Raw genomic sequence first — 15,630 nt, 5'->3', positions numbered from 1 at the left:
GCACAAGCAGAAACAGAAGCTTGATTGCCCCCCCCCCCCAACAACAGGAATCTTCTCAAGACGTGACACTTCCACTTAACCAACATTTACCTTTCTGCTTTGTATTAATCCATGCTGTCATTTCTCCCTACCCTGAATGAGAAGGTAGGACACTGCTCTGTGCTGGTGTCTTTGACCTTCCATGTCTTTAGAGACCATGACATAAGAAAGGCTGAACCTCAACAGCATGTCCTGTGATCCCTAAAATAAGGAAAGACAGGCAGTGCTGGGAGATGATGCCAGAGGGCTTTTTCTCATCCACCTCCAGATTTTGAGGGAGGTTCCTATGAGGCAGTTTCTTATCCACCTTCCAAGGTCTAATCAGGTCTAATTTATTACCTTCCCTGCTCCTCAGATTGTAGCTTCAGGTTAAAGAAAAATTGCTTGGCACGCTATTCAAACAGTTCCTCAGCTACCACATGCCTGCCCCACCCCAGTGCTGTTTCCCATCAGTCCTTCTGTCCCAGTGCTATCCTGGGGACAAGGAGCATGAGCAGAGTCAACTGATTCTACCAACAAAGATTCTGTCAGTAGGCTTGGCAGATTTGTTTGGGTCTGAAAGCTTTTCTCAGGCCTACTCTTACCTTCTGTCTCAACCTAGACAACTGTGTTACACTGAATTACACACCTAGACCAGTTATTTCCACTCAAGCAAAACCACTTGGCTGGTCATCCTGAGGCTGGTATTACTAGGCCTTATATTGTATAATCCTAGATTTGGACTTTAGAAGTTTATATCCTGGATAGTTCCTCTTTTAAGTTACTTTTTAAAAGGTAGATTTACTTATTTACTTATTTACTTACTTTTTATTTATTTATTTATTTATTTATTTATTTATTTATTTATTTATGAGAGAATCTTACTATGTAGCTTTGGTTGTCCTGGAACTCACTCTGTAGAACAAGCTGGCCTTGAACACCACAGAGATCTGCCTACCTCTGCCTCCTGAGTGTTGGGATTAAAGGAGTGTGCTACCATGCCTAGCTTTTTTGAAAATTATGTGTGTTTGTATGGGAGTAAATGCATACTTAGTGCAGGTGCTGTGAGTCCAGAAGAGGATGTCAGGCCAAACTTGTGTCCTCTACAACAGCAGTATATACTCTGAACTACTGAGCCATCTTTCCAGCTCTTATTTCTTAAAAACAAAAAACAAACAAACAAACAAACAAAAAAACAGTTAACAAAACAACTTTGTGATGTATGTGTGCTAGTGCAAGAAGGTTAGAAGACACTTTTCAGGAGTTGGCCAGTTCCTTCCTTCTACCAACTGGGTTGCAAGTATCAAATTTCTTCTCTTTACAAATCTGATGAACACCTACAACCTGTCCATTCTTGTCCTTTATCCAATATATTCCTACACATTTTCAAAGTCATTTAGTTTTCAGGAACTCCCTTTACCACCTTTTGTTTTTGTTTTTTGAGACAGGATTTCTCTGTGTAGCCCTGGCTATCCTGGAACTCATTTTGTAGGTCCAGCTGGACTTGAACACAGAGATCTGCTTACCTCTGTCTCCCGAGTACTGAGGTTAAAGGCATGTGCCACAAACGCCTGTTTTTTTGTTGTTGTATTTAATTTTTTATGTATGAGTGCTCTATCTATTTTTTATGTATGAGTGCATGCACACCTGCAGGCAGAAGAGGGCATCCAATGCCATTACAGATGGCTGTGAGCCACCATGTGGTTTCTGGGAATTGAACTCAGGACCTCTGGAAGAGCAGACAGTACTCTTAACCACTGAGCCATCTCACCAGCCCCCCTTTACCACATTGAAAACTATGTCTAACATTTTATTTAAATGTTTTTATTTAAGATTTAACTTTATTTTATGTGTATAGGTGTTTTGCCTGCAGGTATCTATGTGCACATGAAGGGTCTGGTGCCCACAGGGAGCAGAAGAGGGTGTTTGATCCTATGGAACTAGAATCGTGAGCTCTTATATGGGTGCTGCCATCCCGACAGTCCCTGGGGCAATTTTTATGTTTTTCTTTTTTTTACTTTATTGTTTATTTTACTCCTCAAGCTAATCTCAGAATCTGTTAAAGCCTAAATCAATCCAAATGAAGCTTACTCTATGAGTGGAACTGAGTACAAAAACATGGACCACAAAATAAATTTTCATTAATCCTAATCTCCATAGTCCTAGGACCACCTTTGAAAACTTCACTTAAGTCTATGTAAAAGTATTTCTATACCACAGATAACCGGGAATTCCTCTCTTGTGTTACAGCTAATAACTTTCACTTGCTCAGCCAGTAACATACTTACTCAACACCTAACTTGCACAGTAATTGTTAAATAAAAACACTATGTAACAATTCAATAATTGTTATCCACCCATGGTTCGCGACCCCTTTGAGGGTCATATATCAGCTATCCTACTTACCAGATACTCATATTACAATTCCTAACAGTAGAAAATGTATAGTTATGAAGTAGCAATGAAATAATTTTATGGTTGGGGGGGTCACCACAACATGAAACCTTATTAAAGAGTCATAGCATTAGGATGGTTGAGAACCACTAAATTAGACCATTTTAAATTATTTCCTTCTCAACTCAGAAAACCATGTTTTTCTGGGAGTATCTAAAAGGACATTTATCTTATTGGATGGATTGTGTAACTTGAAAAACTTTATTAACTAAAACTTTATTGACTAAAAGTGTAAACAGAAACTGTGTAGCGCTAGAAACACAACAAACCAATCTGAAATAACTGATCTAATACTTACAGAAAACAGTGCAGCCCTAGGGCTCTTGCTGCCAGCAAGGGAGAAATCTGCAATGCAGCTAGTACTTTCTGCTGTGTAGGTTAACAACACAGGGAAGGTTACCAGTCAATGGTCAAGCCAAAAGAAAAGACAGCATGCCTATCAAAAGCAGACAGAATTGACACCTGACCTGTACTCAAGATGGGAAATCTTCCTTTGTTCATCCATCTAAATGCCTTCCAGTGTCTACATGATAGTTGTAGCTATTTTTAATATTTATTAATTTTTATTATCTCTGGATGTGTGTAACTCTGTTAAAAGTATGTGGGGGTGCCTGTGGAGATCAGAAGAGGGTGTCAGACCCCAGCTGTGACCCAAACTCTAGTTCTCTGCAAGAGCAGCAAGTACTCTTAACTGCTGAGCCATCTCTCCAAGCCCCACTTAAGGTTATTTTTGTCTTATAGTCTGGCAATACCTGCTCTCCAGAGTCACATATGCTACTATAAGCTGTTAATTTATGACACAAAAAAATGTTTTGCAGAAGATATGGCTCATCAGTTAAGAGCACTCACTGACTGCTCTTCCAGAGGAATGGGGTTCAATTCCCAGCACTCACATGACAGCTCACAACTGTCTGTAACTCCAGTTCCAAGGTGATCAGGCACCTTCTTTTGGACTGAGAATACTGCACACATATGGTATACAGACACTAACAACATGCTAACAACACACACACACACACACACACACACACACACACACACACACACACACACACACACAAAATGAAAATGATAAGTAACACTCAGAAAGTTGCTTCCTAATATAAGGAAACAAAGGGGCTGGGGATCCCCAGTCAGGGCTCTAAAAGCAAGGCTTGTAAGTCAGAATTCCTACAGAGGTTCTAAGTCATAAAACAGCGGGTGTGTAACTTTCTCTTCTTGATCTGTATGGCTGAGGATCAAAGGGGTTGAAACTATTCAAACCAAGTTCTAATGTATATACCTCAGTGGAGAGACACACTGAATTTGTTTTAATATTTTATCTTTTATTAAAGCTCTAGTGACATCTGTATTATTGCCAGAAACGTATTTATAAAATTAGAGTTAAAATTCCAAAGTTTAAGGTAAGGCTAAACAAGCTTACTGTACACTGAGGCTAAGGAGTAAGGTTAATTATCTGGCCTGGTGGTATAGATCTGTAATCCCAGGTACTTGTGCAGCTGAGGCAGTTTTGCAAATTTAGTGCCTGCCAGAACTGGAGTTAATTCAAGAATGGTTTGGTTAAAGATGGGCGGTGGTGGCACATACCTTTAATCCCAGCACTCGGGAGGCAGAAACAGGTGGATCTCTGTGAGTTCAAGACCAGCCTGGTCCACAGAGTGAGTTCCTGGACAGGCTCTAAAGCTACACAGAGAAACCTTGTCTCAAAATTAGAAAATACAAAGGATGGCTTGGTCAAGGTAACAAAACCTTGACCAATTCCTCCCCTCCCCGCCAGACATGTTTTTTCTCTGTAACCTTCCTGTTTGTCCTTGGATTCGCTTTATGGACCAGGATAGCCTCAAACTCACAGAGATTTGCCTACCTCTGATTTCTGAGTGCTGGGATTAAAGGTGTGTGCCACTATGCCTAGCCAATTTTTTAAATTATATTGAACAGTTTTCATTTTAGAGTAATTTTTTTAAAGACTTGCTGTTATTTGAGAGAGAGAGAAGAGAGAGAGAGAGAGAGAGAGAGAGAGAGAGAGAGAGAGAGAGAGAGAGAGAGAGAGAATGAATGAATATATCTATGCACAAGAGTGTAGGTGCCCAAAGAGCCAGAGATATCAGATCCCCTAGAGCTGGAATTACAGGCTGTTTTGAGTTGCCATGTAAGTGCTGGGAATGGGTCTGCTGGAAGAGCAGGCAATGCTTTTAGCCGCTGAATCGTCTGGCTAGTCCTGTGGTTCACAACCTGTGTGTCATGACCCCTTTGTGGGTAGAATAATCCTTTCACAGGGGTCACCTAACACCATTGGAAAACACAGATATTTACATTACAACTCATAACAGCAGCAAACTTATACTATGAAGTAGCAACAAAAATAATTTTATAGTTTGGGGTCACACAACATGAGGAACTATATTAAAGGGTTGCAGCATTAGGAAGGTTGAGAAGCACTGCTCTAGCCCATTTTAGAACTCTCTTTTTTTTAATGGTTGGAGACATAGCTCAGTAGTAGAAGTACTTGCCTAGCATTACAGGTTCAATCACCAGTACCACAGGAAAGAAATTTACAAGTATATGAGAAAAAAAAACTAAGTTTTAGCTGCAAATTCAGCCCTGAGCTTCAAAAAACAAGATCAAGCAAATGCAATAGCAATGCTCTCAGGACCAAAAAAAAAAAAAAATCCAGGATCTACTTCTCTTTTTCTGAGAATAAGATCAAAGAGAAATTTTACCTGAGATAATGGACAATACCCAATACAATACAATGGACACTGTCTTCAAAAGTATTCATAAAACCAATATGACAGCTTATTGCTTACAGCATCATATTCCAATTTGAACAAGAACAAGATGCCAAAATTCAATTAAGTAAAAGCAATTACATCGGGAAACAAAGTAAACTGTCTAAGTATACAACTGTCTAATATTCTGACTTAATCCAGGGATGAAATGCACATCTGGAGCAACAATTCTTAAAAACCGTATAACACTTTTTTCCTCTCCAACTTAAAAAACAAACAAACAAACAAACAAAAACAAAAAAACTTCCAATCATTTAACATGTATTTATTTAGCACCTTCCAGTAGAACTACAAAAGAAAGCAGATGCAGGTTTTTTCCCTTCTGGAAGGGGTGGTGTGTGTGTGTGTGTGTGTGTGTGTGTGTGTGTGTGTGTGTGTGTGTGTGTGTGTGTGTGTAGATCAAAGACTGGCATCAGGTGTCTTCTTCCATGACTTTGTTCCTTAAATATTGAGGCAAGTTCTGACTTAAATCCAGATTCAGCTAGCCAAAAGCTCTGAGAATCCCGTCTCTGCCTCTCAAGTGTAGATATTACATGTAGGTGGCTAGACCTGCTGGGCATTTTCTTGGATGCTGGGGAGCCCAAGTATGGTCCTCATACTTACATGGCAAGCATTTTACCCAGCCCTTATCACAACATTTTTAATCTACTACTGATGAGTGAGACAGGCAATTAAAAAAAAAATCGCACAACAGATAAAACTATCCAAGTACATGGAGGAGGTAAACAATGCTGTAAGAGTGTGCTCTCATAGGGTAAAGCCATCATCATTATAGGGTAAAGGGCAGTCTGGATGGCACTGTAGGGAGTTGTGAAAAGTGCTAGCCTGAGAGATGGGCATAGTCAGGGATCTCTGCAGACAGAGAACAAGTAAAATTTCTGTGGAGAGAGAACATATAATGGAACTGAAGCCAACTTAGTGTCACTGGGCCACACAGATCCATCCCTCAAATGTTTGGATATTTTAGTGTTTGTCAGGAAATGCCTCCAAGGCAGACCACTTGGGCTGATAATAAAAGACTGAGTTGTAAGAGTCTAGGGAATTTTCTTTTCATTTATTTTTCATTTATTGTGATTTCTCTGAAATATACAAATCTGAATAGAAAATATTATGTTAGACTATATGTATTTTCACAAAAAGAAATTAAGAGAAGTTATAAATCAAGCAGCAAGGATTCTAACAAGAAATTTCCCTTCTGAAAATAATGAAAAGTTATCTGGAACAGCTAAAGCAGCACTGAAGCTGGGACACACCAAGCTCCGAGTCTTTGCCTGGAGATGTTTCTATTTGATTTTATACAACCTCAGCAGCAGCAGTCTGTCTGAATGACTATCTTCCCAGAGTCTCCCCGAAGTAACCAAAGAGAAGACGAAGTGTTCATCAGAATTATCAGGATGTTTACAAAGACCCAAAGAAACTAAAAGAGATAAAAGTAACTTCAGTAAAACAGGAAAGGAAGGCACACATCTCATTCAGAGTTTTTTCAATGTGTCTAAAAATTGGCTTCTGGACAACGAAGTATCTGTTAATGCCAAATTCTCTGACCCATTTCATTTTGTAAGAAGATAGAGGGAAATACTGCTGTGCCTTTATTCTAGGAAACTTATTTTTATTTACTTTGGGATTTTCTGTGTGTTCATGTCAGGGTAGGGTGTATATAGGCATGTCACGTGAGTGTGAAGGCCAGAGGCCAGAGTGTTATTCCTCAGGTACCATCTACCTTTTCTTTTGGAGACAGGGTGTCACTGGTCTAGAGCTCACCGAGTAGGCAAGCCATCTCTGTCTCCACAGCACTAGGATTACAAACTTGTTATCATGTCCATTATGTCCCTAGCCCCCATCTTCTGTGTTTTTTTATTGTTATTTTGATTGTTTGTTTGTTTGTTTCTTAAAGCCTATATAACCCTAGCTGGCCTGGAATTTGCTATGCTGCTCAGACTAGCCTCAAATGTATAGTAATCCTCTTGCCTCAGCTGGGTGCTGGGATTACAGTTTTGTGCCACCATACCTAGCAAGCCTTTAAATATATACTTAAGCTCAAATCTTTAAGGTTATGAAAGAATACAGTTACATTCCTCAAATATTCTTTAAAATAAGCAGAAACAGGGCAGTATGTGAATAAATCAAAAATTTTAATTACCTTGCTAAGTTCTTTGAGACTTAATAGTTATATATATATAACATAAAATATAAAAATATAAATACATATTTGTATTTTTATATTTAACTATGTATACAATTAATTAAATTAGATTTATTTTCATTTTTCATTTTATCCTTTTCATTTGACTTGATTAAAAATGCAGAAATCCACAGAAAATATTCATCAAATAATATTACCAATTTTCACATAGCAATTCTTCAGAAATCTTTTTGGGATGGCTTTAACAATGAACCAGGGTGAACTACCTGTCATCTGGTAATATACCCAAAGGGCATTAGCTCTGTAAGTATCCAATACCCCAATCCACCATCTGCTATTAGACTGTAAATTTGAGGTGCTGAGACTATATGATTTGAAGGTGTGAGAGGAATGCTTTTTTTTTGTTGTTGTTGTTTGTTTAAGGAAATGTTTTACTTTATACTTTGGCCTAAGTTTTCAACTAAAATGTACTTTTTTCTAATTCTGCTTTGGTCAAGTCATTTCTTATATTCCTGGATGTCACATGATCAGAAACTGCCTGGTCATTTTCCTAGTTGAATCAGTATAGTAAGGTAAATCTAGACATGTGCATGACATTTAATTTGCTGCACACATGTGAATATTCCAAATTAAGAAGGTGTTTTAGGTACAAGTTGGAAGGAAAATCTTGTCTTATTTATTGAAATTTTACCAATTATATGAAGTATAAATGTATATTAATGAATGTAGAAAATGTTACAAGTAATATTTATGGAAGCTATTTTGTGTAAAAAGAAACTAACCACTAGATAATGATTTTGCTCCCTCAAAATTTCATAAGGAAACTTCTAAAGTTTTGTTTAATCAAATAGCTTCTGTTCTGTATCTGGGGATATATACACATAGATGACTAGGTACAGAAACAAGTTCTTCCAACCGTCTGGTGTCCTAGCTACCTTGAGTGAAAGTAACCCTAGTGCATGAATTAAAGCAACAACTAGACTAATCTAGCAATGAGCAGAGCTGAAAAAAATATCATTACTGTACTGTTATGACTTACTTTTAAATGAGACCACTAAAACTCGTAACAAGGACTTCAAGTGTATGTTCCTACTTTTTTACATATGCTGGAGGTTAGTTCAGATGATGATGATGACATTGGCTTTGGCTCCTGCTTTGGTTGGCTGTTGTTTTTCAGACTTGGCCATTTGACATTCAGAAAAAAGTAAAGAGGCATTTGGTACAACATATGCACAACCAAACCATGAAGGTGTTTCTTATGACAGTAGAATATTCATTTGCACTTGATGTGCTTTACAAAAATAAAAATTTAAGATAGAATTATATATCTTAAGGTCACAGCAATCAAGTCACAACCTAGAACTCAATGCCCCACAAAAGTGCAAGTGTTCCAAGACATTTCTCAAATGTCTGTAGAGATTAAAAACTTAAGCAAAAGGAGAATTAGGGATCTTTGTGCATCAATGAATTCCCTTAAGAAATTGAAATGTATATAAAAGAGCAGAATTTCTATTCTCTATAGCTAAAAATGCAGTTTAGTTGGCTGACTTTCTTTAAAATGTAATATGAAAATAATTAGTCCAAGTAACTGGAGGTTTTGATACTTTAAGATTTAGAAGAAGGTGTATTTTGGGATTTAGAGAAAGGCATGATAAAGGATGAATTCATAACTAACTAACACAGTAATTTCTACATACGATACAGCGTGACCCCATTCTAAAGCAATGCCACACAGTGACACGGAAGACACACCACAGACAGGTGTCCCCTCCCTCAGCCATCCAGTCTGCTCCTCAACCAGGACAGGGAGTGGAACACAGATTATAAACTGTGATCCAGGGACAACTTTGAGGAGCATTAGAATTCCAAAACCAGGTTGTTTTCTATCAACTTTGGGGGGGGGGGGCTGTGCTCCAGTTTTATGTTATACTTTTAATAATTAACTTAATACTCTTTAAAAGCTACTTGGGACTGACTTTAGTCATTTATTTTCCACTCAAAAATATACGTACGGTGAATGAAAGTTTAAGTATTAAGACAGTATCAGTATCTGAAGTATTAATGTTAAGCCAGAAAATTAAAAACAAAGCACATACAAAACCAGTTATAATAGAAAAAGTCTACTTTGCCAAGAGTAAATAACCTGCTAAAACTGTCTTTGTTAAAGTCATGTAATTACTATTTTCTTGGTTAGTATGTGTTCACACTAGTCAAGTAACACCTCCCAGAATCCAACCATCCTCCACTGCGCGCACGTGTGTGTGTGTGTGTGTGTGTGTGTGTGTGTGTGTGTGTGTAGAATAAGAATGTTCTTTTAAAAAAAAGAAAAAAGTGTGTGTGTGTGTGTGTAGAATAAGAATGTTCTTTTAAAAAAAAGAAAAGTGTGTGTGTGTGTGTGTGTGTGTAGAATAAGAATGTTCTTTAAAAAAAAAGAAAAAAGTGTGTGTGTGTGTGTAGAATAAGAATGTTCTTTTAAAAAAAAAAAGTGTGTGTGTGTGTGTGTGTGTGTGTGTGTGTGTAGAATAAGAATGTTCTTTAAAAAAAAAAAAGAAAAAAGAAACCAACCATAAAACCTAAAGATTAAACCATACCAGATTAAGGAGGACCAAATGGAAAAAACAAACAAACAAACAAAAGAGAACTAAATTTAATAACTGATTTACTTAGTGCCTTTGAGAACTTTTAAGTCTTCATTTTTGTTTTCTCACCTCTAAAAGGGAAGACCAACAATAAGACCTTCTACCTGGATTGTTATGAGAATTAAATGATTCATATGAAGGAATGAAGACACTAGTTTTACACAGAAAGTGATCTATGTTACTAGTTTTGAGCCTAAGTTAGTATGTCTAAATCTAAACAGCTCTGAGGTGAGTCTACTTCTGAACCTGAAAAACTGATAATACAGGGTCACTCTGGAAAAATCACAAGGCTTGATCTGGTGAATTCAAGGTCAGCCATCCCTGTGAGATAGGCATCCCATCTGTCCAGGAGGAAACCTTGTTTAATACATAGCAAAGGGTTACAAACTTCAATTGTCAGCCCATGCCTTTTATCCCAACACTAAGGAGGCAGATCTCTACGAGTTCGAGGCCAGCCTGGTCTACATAGTGAGTTTCAGGTCAGACAGGGCTATATAATGAAACCTTGTCTCAAAAAAATCACAACAAAATAAATAAAAAAAGCAGAAAACAAGCTCCAGTTGTAACCAGATCACCTACATGACCAAGGCACACCTTGGGTGGTGAGTCTGCAGATGCAGAAGTGATAAAAGACTGTACAAGGCAGAAAACATTAAGTCAAATCTTAAATGCATTCAAGGAAGCCTATTTTCAAACAAGCTAACTCTGTGGTAAAGAGTATACGTAGCATGTGAATGACTGTTGGTTCAATATCCAATAAAGAAAAAAATCATCTAATCAAATGTGTGTGTAAACTTTCAGGCTAAAGGCCATCAGTTTACAGCACCTTTTATTTTAATTCAGTACTAAAATGTTCTAAATTAGAATAATGTATATCAAAGGACTTTTAAAACAAAAAACAAACAAACAAAACCTCTTTCTTTCCTTCAGTGCTTTGATCTTCACATCCTCCTTTGGTTTTTAAAACACTGTGTTCTTTTCTTCGTGGCCTATTACAACACATATCTCAGTTAATCTCAATCATTTCATCTAACATCTCAGACACTCCTAATCCATCAAGAATTAACTGAAAAATAACTCATGAATCTTGTTTTGTGTCTGCATCATTGCCGATATCCAGTCTTCACTTAACAATTACGAGATGTCTATCCTAGCTCTGGCTCATTCTTTCTCCCACTCCATTTTCAACCACAGCCATCCATCACAGCTATCATCAACTAGTACCTAGATTACTGCAGGAATTGCTTTTCCTCTGCTTCCAATGCTTCCCCCATCACTCAAGCGTCCTTACAATGACTTGAGGGCTCAGACACACCCAGGTACCCTCTAATTCTACTTCTACTACTATCCTGTGCTCACTTTTCCTGCTTGCATGCTGCTTCCACTTTCTTGCTTTTCCCTTCATCCTACCAAGCTCATTCCTGAGTCCTGGCCTTTTTCTTCTCCCATTGTCCCTCTGGAATGCTTTGCTCCCAAATGTCTCTTGGGTGTGGACTGCTCTCCTATTCCAGTTTTGAGAAATGCTACTCTTTTAGTAAGTGGTTACCTAATAACCCTACTGAAAACAGAAACATCCCACAGGACTCTCTCACCTTCTGCTCTATCTAATATGTAAGTTGTTTAAGTTATGTCTCTCCCAAGAAAATATTAGTCATGTTTTATTGCTGTATACTCCATGTCTAGAATAAATATTAAATACTACATGATTGATGTTTACCAAAAACGACTCAATCGCCTTCTCACTTTCCTATAGCCTGCTTTTCTCTAGACCTGAGGTAGCACACCAACAATATGCAGCTGATTATTGTCCTACTTATAAATTTTGATGTGATTCCCAATATCCCATTCAGGATGGGTCTGGCCCCAAGTTTATTTAAGTCTTTTCCTCACTTTTCAAAATAATTCCACAGTGTCTACACATTAACACTTTAATCACGTCTGAACCTACTGTTTTACTTAATTTCTCTGTGCTTTCTACATGTACCTATCTTTACTTGGCCAAAATCTGGTGCAGTCTCTTAGCCAAGTTTTCAATCCACTGGGAGACTCTAAGAAGTGGTTAAACCACGACCACACTTCTGACTAGCTAGAGTTTTGCTGGTGGTGCTTTAGAGGAACGAAAGCAGAAGGGGAGGGAAATAAAAGGTGAAACCGTTCATAAAGAACAAAGAATAACCTCCAACTCCAGAAAAATAGCCATATCTCCTATTAACTAAAAAAAAAAAAAAATGAATAAATAAATAAACTTTAGGGATCACAAGGTCTTATACTAGGATCATGTTAAAATCATCTTTTCCTCCATTGTAGGCCTGAGTAACTTTTTACCATTAGCATATTTCAGAAAACTCTGTGATCGTTATTAGGGTTCTGTTTTATCTTTTTCTATTCTGCTGTGGAAGTGTCAGAGGCAGAACTGACATTCAACCTTTAGAAGCTGCTTATGGGGTTGGGAGTGTAGCTCCATGGTAGAGCTCTTACCTAGCATGCATGAGGCCACAGGTTTGATACCAAGCATCATACAAAGTTGTTTAAATTGGGTTAATAGTCAGCTGAAGGCTAAAGTTAGAAGGGTAAAGCTGTGCCTGAAAGAACTGAGTGGAAGGGGAATATACCTTTCTTTAACTTCCTCACTGTCTCTAATTTATGTCTAGAACTAGGCTCCAGACTTATGCACAACAACGCATAAGAACATTCTACATATCTACACGTTTATTAGTATTACTATATTAACAAGTCCTTATAAAAATACTTTTTGCTCCAGGCATGACAATATTAAAGAAAAGTACACTAAATGGATAGTTTTATTTCTTTGTTACAGGGGGATTGTTTGTTGTTTTGAGACAAGGTATCACTATATAGCTCAGATTGGTATTAAATTCATTCCAATGTTCCTGCTTCAGTGTCCAGAGTGCTGGGATTATAGGTGTGCACCAATAACGCCTAACTCCCAAATGGATATTCTCAAAAGGGGATTTTTCAAGCACATGTTTTTTTCAAAATATAGCAAACAAATTTATACAAAGCACTCACCATATAAAACATATATAAGAAAATAATTTTAAAGCAGAAAGTTATACATTTTATGAACTTCACTTAATTTAAAATTTCCTTCTCCTGAAAATTATATTTTAATTTATATAAAGTCAAAGCAGTTATAAACGAGTTTTCACTATTTTCCTGAATGTGTATTAGTTTTCAAAAGTGATATAAAATCTTTGTGAAAATAACTAGTTCTATGCCAAATTTTACATATTCTCCACATAATTCATATAAACTTGTATTAAAGTATAAAATAGTTATAATACAGAAGCAGAGAATAGTTGAGGAATCCATAGATTATTTCCTCCCAGGTTTCTTTAGAATCAACTAGAAGCCTATAAAAATACAGAGAAGCACAAACCTACCTAGAGATTTCTATGAAAGTTATTCTGGGCAGTACACAGATCTTCATTTTGTATCAAAGCAGGTCAGATTAGATAAGATTGAGAAACATTCACCTGATGGTTTGTAATTACATGAGGCGCTTCTAAAACTTAAACTTGGGCCCAGGGCACATCAGTGGAAATACCATGCATTAAGAAGCTCTCTAAGGCAGACTGAAAAAAATGCTTTGGTAAGGTTTAAGAATTTCTGAGGATTCTGTTATCAACTAAGAAATTCAGTTGTTCAAGTTCACAAGCTAGATGGCTGCAGTGCTGGAGCAAGGGCCATTTCGTTAGGTGCCCTGCTCTGTTGGTTTTCTTCCTTCTTTCCTTTAGCCCAGGCTGCCCTCGAATGGCAACCCTCCTTGGCATCCAGAATGTTAGAATCACAAGAATAACCCCCACACACTGATAGTGCCCTTTCTTGATGTAGTTCTTTTCACATAAGTGGTTTAAAAAAAAAAAAAAAACATCTGTTTCATAGCACCACTTAACACTGGAAATACTTTTGGGTCCTAATTTAAAACAAAACTACTGCTACTAATCATCCATTCCTATTACTAAGTTCTTAATCTATATCCTTCAAACTGAAGTTTCATTTTAACTTCTGAGTCAGCATTTTAAAACTTCAAATTTGACTTTAAAAAATAGGGTCCTGTTGTTTAGGGTAGGCTGCCATGAGCACACCATCTTCCTGTCTCAGACTGAGTGTTGGGATTACAGGTGTGCACTCTCACACAGGGTCCCAAATTCTACTAAAAGTCTGATAGCAACCAGACATGGTAATGCATATCTTTAATCCAGTTCTCTGGAGGCACAGACAGGCAGATCTCTTTGAGTTCAAGACAACCTGGTCTACATATCAAGTTCAAGTTCCAAGCCAGCTATGGCTAGTGAGATCGTGTCTAAAAAAAAAAGAGAGAGAGAAAAGAGAGAGAGAGAGAGAGAGAGAGAGAGAGAGAGAGAGAGAGAGGGAAGGAGGGGAAGGGAGGAAAGAAAGCCTTGATATCATCATTCTTTAGTAGAGCATTATTTTGCTTTCTAAATTTGGTGATTTTTTTCATTATAGAAAATGAGTTACTCTGTCCACCAACAAATGAAAACAAATTTCCTTTCATATTAATGAATTTTAAGTCCATTAACAAAATCTTATCATTGGCTTATCAATAGACTTTTTAACATTATTGGTTAATTTTAGGAACTTTCTTTTTAAAAAAAGGTAATATTAGGCTATGGATTATGGATGTAGCTGAGTGTTAAAGAATATTTGCCTATCATACCAGAGTTCCTAGGTCCATTTGCCAGCATAAAAAAACCACAGAAGTATTAATTTTAAAAATTATGAAAAATGTGTCAAGTACAAGCTTCTGCACGTATAATTTTAAGGGTACATTTTATTATCTAAAAATTGCTACATGCTTGATTCATGTCTTTCTGGAGAATTTTTATTACATTACTGAGGTTGTTCCACTTTTTTAATCCCTTTGAAGGTCATCATATATTTTGATATTTCAAATTTCAATGAAATTTTTTGTTTTGCTTTTGTATTACTCAGCAATTCTTAAGTCTTAAGGGCCAAACTTGAACACAGTGTATCCTTCTGCCTATACAAAAGCAATGTGAGCATGTGGACTTTCAAGATAATATGCTAAGTAGGAATCAGATGCATGAGATCTGCACCAGGAATTTTAATAAAAGTCTTCCTCTGCCCCTTTAAAAATGACTTGGCTATGAGTGTAAATTTGAAGTCTAACTAAAATTTAGGTCTGCTAGAGTATACTCTGTAAATTGCATGGCACCAAGATCCTGCCTCTCGGAGCACAGCAAAACTTAACAAAAATAGAAAAACCAGACTCTCAGCTAGATGATCAAATGGTATCTAGCACCTAGGAAACCAGGTTAAGTTAAAAATCTGTAGCCTGTGTTAACACAGTCTATTTGAAAATTGCCATTTCACATTCCTGGAGGGGGCGGGAGGTGGGGAGGTAGACGACTGCAGCAGACACATGGCCTGGGGGTGGGGGATGGGAGGGGGAAGAGGCGGATTTTTTTTTTTTTTTTTCCTTTCCTTTTTCCTCCTAAACACTAAATTCTGTGTCTTTTCAGAGGTGGACTCGGGTAGGAGGCAACCATTTAAAAGGCCCACTACTGAGCCTTCGGGGCCG

General features: G+C 37.4%; 1 protein-coding gene across 3 annotated transcripts in view; it reads right to left on the bottom strand.

Moving 5' to 3' along the window:
• Positions 1-15,630, bottom strand: part of Zc3h6 (zinc finger CCCH-type containing 6) — a 55,581-nt gene that overhangs the window by 39,063 nt on the left and 888 nt on the right. The gene's annotated exons all lie outside the window — the stretch shown is intronic.

Source organism: Peromyscus maniculatus, chromosome 4 (assembly GCF_049852395.1).
Source record: "Peromyscus maniculatus bairdii isolate BWxNUB_F1_BW_parent chromosome 4, HU_Pman_BW_mat_3.1, whole genome shotgun sequence".
In the NCBI taxonomy this organism is placed as follows: domain Eukaryota; kingdom Metazoa; phylum Chordata; class Mammalia; order Rodentia; family Cricetidae; genus Peromyscus; species Peromyscus maniculatus.
This window is presented reverse-complemented; position numbering and strand designations above follow the sequence as displayed.